Below are 14296 nucleotides of genomic sequence, written 5' to 3'. Positions count from 1 at the left end.
CGCAAGGAAAGAAATTTGATCTCTCGTATGGAAAAAATAAAAAAAATAAAAAAAAAATAAAAAAAAAGTAAAAAAAAAATAAAAATTGTCGAAAACCTGACCCGATTGGGGAAACAAAAAACCGTTCCTATTTCTAGTTTAGGAGGCCAACGCCACTTAACACCGAAATTCAACCGGTAGAAACTCGGTATTCCGAATATACAACAGAATAGCAGGAAAATCGGACGAAAGGCTCGCGAGAGGGCGTGAAAAAACGTAGCCTGCATAAACACCGCCGATGAAAAGAGAAATGTAGGTCGTGGATGGAAAGGGCGTCAAAGATATCGCAATAATATTAAACGGTTACAATAACTCCATGGCGGCGCGTGCTCGGTTTATTCATGGATTTAATAACAACCGAGGCTGAATTTCGCTGGCTGTTTACCTTGAGAAATCGGTTGAAACCGATAGAAGGAATAACGCTCGATTTCTTCGACCGCGATTCGTGAATCTGGACTAACTACTTTTACATGGCGCGTAACGCGATCACTTGTAATTCTACGCGGAGCGACAGGAAAGGGGATCATCTATACGCCATCATGGATTTATTTATGCGACTTCGTGAGTGGACCGTGATTGCATTCCCTTAACCCAGTGTTTCCCAATGCTTTCAGTGACATGGCCCTCTTTTATAATAATCGAATAAACTATGGTCCACTGTATCCGTCACAAGTGCGTAAGATTGTATTTTTGATAGGATAAAATAAATATTTTATCTTTGACGATTATCTGTACAGAGTCGATTGTAAAAATATCAGTGGAATATTAAAAATATGTCGTAGAAAAATATAAAATATCTATTTAATATTTATCATACCGATGAATCATTAATATTTTTTCAATATCTGTCATGGTAAGTTATAAATCTCTTTTATTTATTCCCATTTATTCGTATAACCATTGAAATAAATAAGTAAAAATTTTTATCATACAATTTTCTGCATAAATATTTAAAGATCGAAGTAAATTTTTATTAATATGCGAATCTGAATATTTAAAAATCATCCGTTTATATAAAATAACAATAAGAAGATGATTGAGCATTCTATAAACGCTATGAAAATAGACATGTGTTTCGACCGGAAGTGGCGCATCTACAAATAAGATCATATAACATCGCGTGACTGTGAACAAGGGAATAAAGTATCCCCTTGTCCATATATCGTTTCAAAGGACTTCTTTGGGAATATATATATATATATATATATATATATATATATATATATGTATTGTACATATATATATATGTACTGTCGTTAATTATACAAGTATAATATATAATATAAGTATAATATAAGTATAATATATGAACGAATGTAAAAACTATATTATCTTATAAAAAACAATAAAGTCTTCATAATGAAAAGATTAAACTAAATTAAGTTTTATCGAAAAAGAATGTACTTTGTATAGAAATTGAAAAGATAGAACGAAATGAAATATCAACTTGATATAGAATCACAAAGGATTAATCCTTGTCTGATAATAATATATGTTATTGATGTGATATCGTTTCAATTTCTAGATATTTATATTCATATATAAGAATGAAGGATTAGCTATATATTAGAAGACATTATTTGATAGATATATATAACATATTAAATTTTTATATAGATATTAATTATATGAATAAAATGATGGGAAATATTTGAAAGAATCTGTTAATATTGCGTTGAGCTACTTCAATCTAACAAAATATATTAATTTACTTGTAATATAAATTACTTGTAATTTAAATTAGTTATTTATTATAGTATTATATTTTAGATAATAATTATTTCATCAAAAGTTTTCATATTTTAATTAGAAGAATATGATATTAGAGAGATGCTTGAATTTCCCGATATTATATCACATATTATATTAAGCTATTGCAAAGTATTCAAATGAAAAAAAAAATATTATTTTTAAATGTAATTATTATATCCTGATAAATTTATTTATCAAATTTTTTTACTTTAATTATTAAAATAAGATGTTACTAATATTTTTTATTTTAGATTCATTATTGTGATAATAAATAATAATTAAACACTAATTATTTTTAATAATATAATGAAGTAAATTGTTCTAATGATGTACGTGTATTACGTTATCCAGATGGTAGATAAAATTTATTATTTTGAACCTAGTGATCATGTAACCTCTAATTCTATTATAAAGCTAGTGCTTTAATGTATCAATATTTTGTTTTCACTACAACTACCAATAATATATATGTATACTTAAATACATGCACAGTATACAAATGATAATATGAAAATAAATATACATATAATCATATTTCTAAATAAATCTAAATAAAAATTAATAAATATTAATTTTGCCAAAAGCATTTATGCATTTCTAATAATTATAAAAATAAAAATTCTGAAATTCTAAAACTCAATTTGATTTGATTTAGTAGCTCTAATATTATAATATATTGCTCTAATATAAAGCGATAATTATATAAAATAATTTATTAAATATTTACAGACGTTAGTGATATATGATACACAAGTTCTTGAAATTAAATTTCTTGATATTTTAAAAATACTGAATCTCTCTCCACAGACAAATATTTATCAAAATAATTCGAGGCGCATAAAATCTGAAAATAACACATTTGCATATGATGAAATCATGAAATTATACTTAATGCAATTATTAATAAATTCACAGTTTAAAAATACAAATTAAATTAATGTCTCATACAAAAATTTTCTTTTTCCTATTAATATATCCATATATTATTAACATGATTGGTAATCGTTTCAATTTTTGGAATTTCATATTCTGTGATATTTAATTATTATACAAATAAAAATCAAACGATATAATATTTAATATTTCTACGAAAAATATTAACTATGATACAATAAAAAATAAAAACAAAAACGAAAAAAAATATTTTTGATTAATACATTTAAATTAAAAAAATCATAATCGATATTTTTCGATATCTAAGACAAAATAATTTATCTAAAAATACTATAGATTTTAAATAAATCTTTTTAATAAATTTCGCAACAGATTTACCATTAAATATAACAGTACATATAATTCATAAATTTCACAATTTATACTATAAGCCCATCAATCTCGCTTTATCATCTAATACTTCGTCCCATTGTTTACCAAGCATTCTAACCCTATCAAAAGCTAAAATGATTCCACTATCAATACAATCCGTATGAAATAACTATCCATCATAATCACGTGCAATCTATATATACGTATATACGTGCAAAATCGCCAAAAAGGCACAACGTGACCAGTAAAACAATATCTCTATCGTTAAACGTTGTTCCATCAAATTGAAGCATCCGTCGCGCCAGGTAATACTATTTACGAGGCTATTTGATTGCAATCGATCGTAAACGGAACTATGACCAAGCCGTCTGTTTTCTTGATCACGAAAAAAGAAAGAAAGAGAAAAAGAAACACAGAGAGAAAATATAAGAAGAGAAACAATCGACTTCGCGAAAAGAGAAGGAATAACGCGTTTCGTGGAAGAATACAACGTGGTGGAGGGTCGAGGAATCGGGCATGACAGATACATACAGAAGGAATAGAAAAGAAAGTCGGCTCTGTGCTTGGATCGTTCCTTTGTGTCCGTGCAAGTGGACGATTCGTTGACCCGCGGTTGCAATTCCTCCTCCTGCTTTTATGTCGGCTCAATTGGCCGGCAAAAGTTGTCGACGCACCAGAAACAGCGCGTTCTTGCTGCACTATTCTGTCTTTCTTCCTATTTCGTAGATTATATCGATAAAGATGGCCGTCGCTTATGCGGGAATAGTTCCTGCGCGGTTGTGATAGGTCGGGATAGAGGTAAACGTGGATTTTGATCGTTCGATAAGTGTGCCAGATTATTTCTCGATCGATAGTGGATAATGAATTGTGGATTTAATGTATAATACTGTTAATAATAAATAGATATTTATAATACTTTTAGGATCCGGATAATTAGTTAAAATTGTGAAAAAGAAGAAGAAATAGTTCTATATGTTATTGTTTATTAATGATTTAAAGTAGGAATAAATCATTTCATAAATCATTATTTTAAATTATTTTTGATGGTAAATAGTAGAATAATATCTAAATTCATACATTAAAAGCCAAATTATCAGGATAAGAGTTAAAATTCGAAAACATTGTTTTAATGTTAATAAATGAAATGTATTGTAATTTTGGAAAAAGAAAATAAATTACCCGATTCTGGATGATACGCATAATAAAATCAGAATTTATTAATATATTTCCTCATTTGATTCCAATTTAATATTTTGTTTAACTTGATAGATTAAACGGATATAGTGTTACATATCTTTAAAACTATGAAATATTACATATAACCATGGAACCAAGGAGTATATTTTTAATGCTATTGCACTTGGAAATTTAATCTAGTAGATGAAGAAAATATCAAGAAATTAATATTATTTTTACAATCATTAATTAAAAAACCTCAGACTTAACTGAAAATTAAAAAGAAAAACCAATTTCTTTTAGAATATAAAATCACATTAAAAAGAAAATAATTTGCCACTTGACTCTGAATCTGAGATACAGATGTTGATTTTTTATTTTATATTTTCAAAATGACGCATCGATTGTATAAGAGGAAAATTACATTGCAAAATTATGATTGAACGTAAAGTTTAACTGTACTGTGCATTATATTTTAGAAATGTTTTAAACTTATTAAATTTTATGTTCATAAAATACTTGACTTTTGTTTAAATTTAAACTTATATGAAACAATTTTGACACTTAGCTGCAAAGTAAAATAATATATATTTAAAAAAACAAACATGTTACGTGAGTTAAAAAAAAATGTAAATATAACTACAAATATGAAAAATATTTAGTATATTTTTGGAGCATATAGCGAGCAGATATGTTTGTGTCACGTACGTGTCAATGTTGGTTTCGTTAATGGACATTTTAAACTGTAAAGTAAACCTCAATTTGCTAGACTATCATTGATAACATTTTCAAAAATTATTAACCATCGATAAATGTCACTAAAAATAATAAAACCTAAATTATTCAACAATTTTAAACGATTTAAACAAAATTAAAATCACTTTAAAATTGAATAGTTATATTAGAATTAAATACAAGTTATTTTAAAAATTAGATTAGTGATTAATTATAAATAATTATTCTAAATATTAGCTTTAAATATTAAATATAAACATAATTCATGTAAAATAGATATGAATATTAATTATTTCACTATCTATTATAAATCTAATTTTCACAGAAAGAAAAATTTATAATAACCACAGACAATATATTGTATACATCAGATACATTGTACACACATCTGAGAATCTTATTTTATCACATATTAGTCATCTTACTCGGAAACATCATACGACAATTACATAAGAGAAAAATGAGATTAATAAAAGACACGTTTGAACTACAATCTGTTCAATTTATTATCATTTATAATTAATTAATAACGTATATACTACTAATAAAAACACACAAACATTATTATTATTAAAAATTTGGGACAAAGCAAACCTCAGATGTTGATCCGGAAGATTAATTCTTATGTAGCAGATCCAAGTCACAGTGCACGAATGAAACCACAAAGAAAACAGACACAATAAAAACAGGCATCGTGAGTCATCAACACAGCGTGTCAATGTTCTTGCATCAACCAAACTCTTGTTGCCAGTACATGTTGACGATTCAAAAAATATAACTGAACTGAGTTCGCTTGATCGTAATCTCGTTGCAATAATAATCCGTAGCTTCCTTCGTTCAAGGATAACGACGATTTATTAACATGCACATTCTACTGCATATTTTCAAATAGTTGTTAAATAAGTTAAGTAAGCCATTTCCATGAAAAAATCTCGATGAAACTCGGGCTAAAATCTCATAGGTATTCCCCAATCGATTGAATTTAACTAGAATATCGTACGTGCGAAAAGCACGTGCAAACTTTTCCCACCGATAAACAACGTCAATCGAGATAGCAAGCTGTACCCACTGCAAACAATGGTACGGAGAAATCGAGCATGCCTGTCGATATTCTTTGTAAAGTGGTTTATGGTCTATAAAGAACGGGAGTTCAATTTGAAGACAACACTTGGATCCCATTAAAAAAGAAGGAAGAAAAAAATACGAAGAAAGAAACGACGAAATCTAAGAAACAGCGTAATTTATCAATAAAAACCTGTAAAGACAAACTTCTGTCGGAGGAAATTATCGAAAGAAAAGCCACTAGAATGGAGTGGTGTCGTAATCTGCAATAAAAGAAAATTGACGATTCCCGTTGAACTCGATCCAGATAACTATAAAACGAGATCGCCAAATAAGATAAGATACTATACTTTCTCGCTGACAATCAGGACGAAATGCACAACACACCGTGGACCCGGGTCACGGTGTCCCGGTCACGTTACTTCGCATCGTCGCGATTAACATTGTTGCTCGAAACTCCGGCGACGAAGTTTCATGGGACTTAGAAATTCTCTGGCCAATGCACAAACTCGTTCGTAACGAGTTCAGCTTGAAACTCCGCCGAGCACAACGACGTACCTCTCTGTTATATCTAGATTCCTGCCGACTAACGGGCCGATCCACCGTGGATTCCTCTTTGAGCCTTGCACACACTCTTTCAGCCTTTCACTGGTGTTCGAAACACTGACAACTAAACGTATATTGGTCGTTCTTCTAGCCTAAAGATATGCCAGCAACCGGAGCACAAAAATAGAATACCGATGTTCGATGTCAGCGTCCACGTCGTGATTGTTTGAAACATTCCATGAAGATTTTCCCGCCCGAGACGATCCACATCGAACGATTCATATGGTTCGACGAACACAGGAGACGTGAGTTGCGTGTCGACCGAGTTCGCTCGCGATACTAACTCGTGCCTCACCGCCACTTTTGCACGCTGGAGAACGTGCACTCTCTTGTATACCGGTTAACGATACTCCGTGCCGTTATCCCTCCTTTTCTGCTCGACTATTCCTCCGTATTCGTTGTCGCGTACACCAGTTCGGTCTTTATTCCTCAAATTGCGGCTACGTTGTTCTTTGTCTGTTACTCTCGAGCCTGTTTCATGGTTCTTGTGTATCTTGAACGACAAGCTGGATCACCAACACGTGAGTCGTTATCCATTTTTGGTTGGGGTAGGGAAATGTATTTTTATCAAGGTTAGTTTTGATACGAGTCGAGAATATTGATTTGAGATACATATTTCGATGAAAGAGGCGAAGTTAATGGGAAAACGATATTGCGCAATCGTTACGTGGAATTGCCTGATAATAATGAGTGGATAATTACAGTTGGTTACAAAAGTATACTTTACGTACGTTATAGTTAATAAAATGTATTATCAAAACCAATAAAAAATTCCATTTTTAATGAAACTTTGTAAATGTTAGATAGAATATAATGAATTATGTAATAACTTTTTTTTTAAGAAAATTTCAGTTTGAGGATACTTTTATAACCGAGTGTATTTAGATTGAACTCTTTTTTGATAAAAATGTTTGCATTAATAATCATTTTATCAAGTTCAAAATATTATATTATAATTAATCGATATACGGATTAGATTAGAAAATTTTTGCTATTAAAGTATTAATAAAGTATTAAAAGTATTAAAAGTATTAAAAGTATTAAAAGTATGGCAATAATAAATGGAATATAAAATATGGAAATAAAATGGAAATAAACAGTAACTACCTTTATGCGAAATACTTTCACTTGTATCAATACATCGTGTAATGAGGATTGCATAGCTGCAGGCGACATATCACGAAGTACGTAGATTACATCTAAAAAGAGAAACACATTCGCAATTACAAAATTGATATAAATTTGTATAACAATTTCGAGAAAAAAAAAAGGAAGAATTTACATTATAAAAATAATTTAAATTTTTATTCAGTTCACGCTTCGTTATGAATCCAATCCATTACGTGTAAGCTTTATATACTCAATCATTACCATATACGATCGTTTCTTTGTAGTTAGTTAATTAAGACAGTGGTGTATTTCGAATCTCCGCTTTCACCGTAATTCATACGTTCGAATCATGGAATAATGCATTAAAGGGAAGTTCGCCACTACATTGAAAAACGGAGAAGTCGGAGTTATCTCGTAAAAATAACTCGTTAAAAATTCCGCTTTGTTCGAGATACGGTCTATTTTAATTACACAACCGCCGGACGAAGGAACTTTTCAAAAATCGCATGGATGACGCGCGAGTGCAATTTAAGCCAGTCCCGTGATGAAATAGAGTCCGAGAAACTTATAGCCACGGAGACGAGGACGAATAATATCTAGCCTATATAATTCGGAACTACTTTATCCTCGAGTGGTGATAGAACAAACTCAGCGTTTCATCAAATGAAAAAGATGCTTCATCCAAACGAGATTTGTGCATCTTGCATCTTTCGTCCGAAGAAATTAATGACGTCTTCCATGGTCCTCGAGATTTTCCTGGTTTTCATTCGCCCTTTGATTCATCACTCGCATTGAATTAATTCTAGAGTGATCCAGACACTGTTGTTTTCATCGCTATTGTATTTGTCGTTACAACTGCATCTGAGAAATTTGTCGATTGGACGAATGCGGCTATTATGTACCTGGTAGTTTTCAATGGAGTTCCTCTTGTTATTCTTCCGAAGAATATTATCATCTCTTTCGTTCATTTTTATCTTTTTCCTTCTATATTTATCGAATATCAACTGCATGATATTTCTCTTACGTATATGTACATAATATTATAATGATTAAACATTAAATATTGTTCAACTGGAAATTCTGCAATATTCTGCAATAAAGTGAAAATATTAGAATGAAATATCTTTCTCTTAAAATTTTTAAAAAAGATATTCTCTGAAACGACGAGAGACATTTATATATTGTTTCCAATTTAAACGTAAAAATATGTCGCTATATTTTATTTAACGCGAGAGTTGATCTAGTGATACGATGCGTGGAAACAGGAACTCAAATACAATTTATTTTTCATAATGTTTCTTCCGTGATAAAAAGTTCGTACGATTAATCCTGACTAGTCCTGACATGTACAGTAAAATACACAATAGTAAAATTTATGTATCAACAAATATAATCGTTTTAATTAATAAAATAAAATACTATATTTATAAATATATTTTGAATGTACACATAATAAATTTTTCAATACACTTAAAAATTTCACGTTTCGAAAAACAAGAGATCATTAATCTTCGATGAGCATTTTGTTTATACAGATCAATTAATAGAGGCCTTGAACAATTACACGTTGAATTCTTTATTCATAGATAAAATACAATGACGGCACGAAGTTAACAAACTGCAGCCTCGAAGCGCGAAGGCAAACTTGTCGATTAAAACGGAACTAGTCGATCTAAGCTCACGTGGTACGAAACATGTCGTACAATTATGTAATTATGTAATTGAATGTCAATAATATGATTCCTTTAAAACAAAATATTTCTTGGAATGCAACCTTTTTGCGTGTATCTAATTATATATATATATATATTTACAATTACTTATATTGATTTTATATGGAAGAAATGTTATACTACTTGTTGATATCCGCGTTGGTTTTACAAACTTTTTATCATCGGAATATTGATTTCGATTAACTGATAAATTGAAATATATTTTCAGTATGGAATAATACTATGATCTGTAGAGCAATAAAATTAATAACACAGTCACGAAACAAAAATTTTTAATCTAATTTTCATTTGCTAAATATAAATTTTCAAGTAAACCGCGTCATAGAGTTAACCTGGCTACTAGCCAGACGATTGGTGAAAATTATATCGAGCAAACACAGAAGTAACTTGTCACAAAAAAATATAATTTCGTAGAAATTTAGTTTTTCATACTAGAACTATAACGTCAATGCTTTTAATAACACGTATTAATTTGGTATTAATTGCAATACTAACTTTATATTCATCTAGGTCAAGATTAATTACTACCAGTAGTATCCATGATGTAATACCACTGAACATCCGTAAAAAAATTTGAACATCGCGTTTAACACTCGGTTCTGCATTTGAAGTGCTTTTACATTAAAAAATACACGAAAGTTTCAAATTGTAACAATTTATTACTCTCACTACAGAGAGTACGCGTGATTTCTATGTGGCATTACATGGATATATACACATTTCGACATAGGAATTGTCACAATGAATCAGCGACCCAACGAATAAAATCGGAACTTTGATAATTTGTCGTTATACATTGATAGTTTCGTGACGTTATAATGATATATATGTATAATGCGATGCAAGTTCATGTTTCTTGCGCGATGAATACCGATATTCGATCAGAAAAAGAATAATTTATGCAAAAAATTAATATGCGTTATAAATATTCGTGGAAGTATAACATCATCGTTGAATTAAAATGTCAATCGAGAATCCATCAGTTTCGATTTATGAAGAGGACTCATTTTACCGAATAACAATGTGAATTCTTCGAAAGAGGTCGACGTTTGAAAAATTAAACATGAACCAGCCAGACGCATTTATTGATTCACCTTTCTATCTGCTCACTAGTAACTACATCCGTAATATACTCTATATATATATCTTATTTTCATACGACTATGCGAATTATTTCGACGAAGATTATCGTATACATCAGAAAAGTTATTGACTATATACAGAAACGATGCATGCTCTGTCTGATACACAACCGTGAAAACAGAACATGAATGTTTTGTCAGCTTGTGTTTGACGGGTTGAATCAATAATGAAGCGCGGTCAATATTTCACGATAACAAGCGAACAGATTATTTCTGAAATGTTCCTGACAAATTATTCGATACATGGACATATTTTCCCATGGTATTGAGTATATTATGCATGGATAGATAGAACGTTTTTAAGCAAAGTAAGCAACGGTTGTGTACAACGTTTGCTGGAACAGCACATGCTTCGGGATTGCACGAGACTGCTACTCAAGTTTATACATCGGTGGTGCCATCCATTGACATGTAGTCTCATTACGTATTTCTGCTTGGATAGTTTGCAAGAGTTAGCGTTACCAGCCGCGCGACGGCTTCAAAGTTTACGTATAATAGAGTAACGAGATTTCTACATTTAAAGATGCTATTATCTCAAGTATGACCCAATTCGAAAATATAACATTGTAAATATAGACGAAATTGAACTTTTCTTTATATTTTCTTAATTTTTATTTTACGATTTACCATTTATGCATACAAATTTAAGATATATTTACTATATATTTAATATCCATTTTATTATAACACATATGTATATGTAGTTTCTAAAAATTAACACAAAGATGAATATAAAGTCAGATTTCTTGCCGAAACTTACTTTCCATCGATATCATTTCCATAGTCAGGCAAAAGTCCAAAAATCTTGTAGGCAAATTTTCAAATCCGTACGACACCAATAATGTACGGCATATCACTGGTTTAACTGGATCGAGGCCAAATTGTTTTGTGGTCTACTTCAAACTTTATGCGCATCTACTTCAAACTGTATACTTTTTCAGTGCATCTAATCACGATCATGCATCAGGATTTGTATTTTTCTACAAAATGTGAAATATTCTCTATATTAAAGTATGAAATATTCTAATAAAAAACAACTATAGTATAAGCCATAAACTATAAGCTAATATAGCCATTTAAATTTTTGATTTAATAAAAAAAAATTATAATATTATCTATGATATATTATTATTTAAAAGTTATAAAAATATAAAATAGAATATTAAATATTGCATGGACATCAAGATAAAATCAAATCGTAGAATAAATAAGAACAATATATAAAAAATATTTTCATTTCAAATAATAATTTCATAAAAAAATAAAAATTAATTTTATTTACCATTTCTTAATATTATATGTACAATATTCGCGTTGCATACGAAATTCCCTCACCGCTCTAAAAAAAAATTAAACAATTATCGAAAATAATCCTCCACATGCGCCACACACCGTTGCAATATGCAATTTTATAGTAATAATAAATGCAACAATCATAATTACGAAAGAAATTGGTCCGCATTACAGAGAAATTGACAACATGAACTCGTGTATCGTAACGAGCTACAATTGCATAAACGTGCGTAAGCACATAGATAAAAATATACCCATAAACGAAAAATAGAGAGAACGAGAGGAAAAATGAAAAAAAAAAGAACGAAAGAATGAACAAGGAACGAAAGAACGCCGCACGTTTCATCAGTGGCTACACAGCTGCTGCATATGAAACACAGTTCATCCAAACTGTCCACGTGACGCGTGTGAATAAAAAAGAATCATATCTCGATATAGATGGTCATCGTGATCGTTTCCACGAAAAAAATCGCTATAGATTTCGTAAATATTCATTGAACAGCTCACGTTTCATCTACAAAGATGCTAATTAAACCAATTGAATTATCTATACATGACAGAGAAAATTTAACTCACGACTCGGTACGTTGCCAATCGTTTTATACAGATTGAATTGCAGATATTCGGCAATTTACATCGATCCATCACGAAAATTCACGAATATGTACAGGTTATGACACACTACGCGATTGAGTCGTAAGAAGAATACGTATTGCTGATAGCACGATTGCATCATCTTAACGAAAATTGGAAAGCAGGATGCGAGATAAAATCAAACGTACCGAATTTCGATAAATTTCGCGTTATTAATCATCAAGGAACAATGAAAAGTTTCTCGACGTAATCCGCGTGCCGTTCAAATGGAAGCAGGACTGTACTCCAATTTCTGTCTTTCGCCGTGCTCCTCCGTATTTCCCGTCTCTAGGCAACCGAGGCTCGTGATTATTCGTGTGTGTACGTATATGTTCCTCCTCTACACATCGATACTTTCTGCTCATTCGTGCGAGTGCACACGCGCTTGATGTACATATACCAACACGTATACAGAGAAATAGCATCGATTGCCTTTTAGGCAACGAGCGCATGGACCTATATTATCTGCTCACCAATCCCGACCGACTCGTGCACGCTTGATGATATGTTCCATTAACGCTTAATTTGATTGTAAAATCGGAACATCGGGCAGAACAGCTAAAAACGTTCGATTAGTTATGAGGCGCAGCGGACCGATTAGGATATTGCATCCTCTCTTAAACGTTTAACATCAATTAGAAGCAGAGGATTTGATCGAAAAAAATGATTAAATTAATTGTGAATCAAAGTTTCTTGAAATGTTTCGTAATTTTTTTTTATAATAGAATTTATGTTGGATATATATAAAATGTATGAAATAATATGAAACTTAGATAATATTAAAAATCATATTTTTAATAATAAATTAAGAATATATTTTTTTTCAAAATAATACTTAAAATATTAAAAGTTTATGAATATTCAATTTTTTTCTTTTTAATAGAATATTATAGTTTTTAATATTTGAATTTTCAATTATTGCAATGTTATTTTTTTAATGAATTTCATCTATAAAATTTATATCAAGCTATTATTTTCTCTCTGCTGAATTTAGTGAAATGTAAATGTTCGGATCTTTTATTAGATCGAACAACTGATGGTTTTGTATTGGAATTTTATTAAATTGCAATCACTAAACTTTAAAAATCTGAAATGTTTAACGATATTTTGTATTTATTTTTTATATTCGTTATAAAAAAGAATGTTATTTATTTAATATACATTTGCTGAAAAAGAATCATCAATTTTTTTGAAGTATAAAAATGATACAGTATGTATTTATTAATTTTTTTAAGAGAGAAAGTGTTAAAAAATTTAAAAATAGATTCATGGTAAAATCAAATAAAATGAGAAAAAAATTCAAATTGATGTATACAATTTTTGATATATACAATTTTTAGATGTATTTATTTTTATTTTATTGAAATAATAACGTATATGTATATATTATAATACTAGTAGATAGTAATTATCGAATCGTTTTGAATTGTGTTATATCTACTGAACAAGAAACTTTGAATACTGTTTATTCATCCATTCATTGCCGTTTCAAACGCATTCCATATATTGCACGATCGTTTATTACAAATGCAAACATGTAATTTACTGATAATTATTTCCAATAAGAAACACTAATCTTGATCAATTGATATTATTCAAAAGTATAACAAAAATAGAATAGAAATAATTTCTATTATTTATATTTATGAATAAGTTTCTAAAATTTTATTTTTTATCGTTCAATATTTTAATATAATTTTTGCAACTTTAGAAGGATATTTTCTTCATTTTTTTATTTACCTAAAGATT

General features: G+C 29.7%; 1 protein-coding gene and 1 long non-coding RNA gene across 2 annotated transcripts in view; both read right to left on the bottom strand.

Moving 5' to 3' along the window:
• Positions 1–14296, bottom strand: part of LOC102675607 — a 106547-nt gene that overhangs the window by 36844 nt on the left and 55407 nt on the right. The gene's annotated exons all lie outside the window — the stretch shown is intronic.
• LOC116186160 lies at positions 7954–9519 on the bottom strand. Its single transcript, XR_004151113.1, has 2 exons — positions 8649–9519; positions 7954–8548 (listed from the first exon to the last, which is right to left on the bottom strand). It is a non-coding gene; the product is annotated as an uncharacterized LOC116186160 (long non-coding RNA).

Source organism: Apis dorsata, unplaced genomic scaffold (assembly GCF_000469605.1).
Source record: "Apis dorsata unplaced genomic scaffold, Apis dorsata 1.3 scaffold_474, whole genome shotgun sequence".
NCBI lineage: Eukaryota > Metazoa > Arthropoda > Insecta > Hymenoptera > Apidae > Apis > Apis dorsata.
Note: the sequence above shows the minus strand (reverse complement) of the source record. Positions and strands in the feature narration are given on the sequence as shown.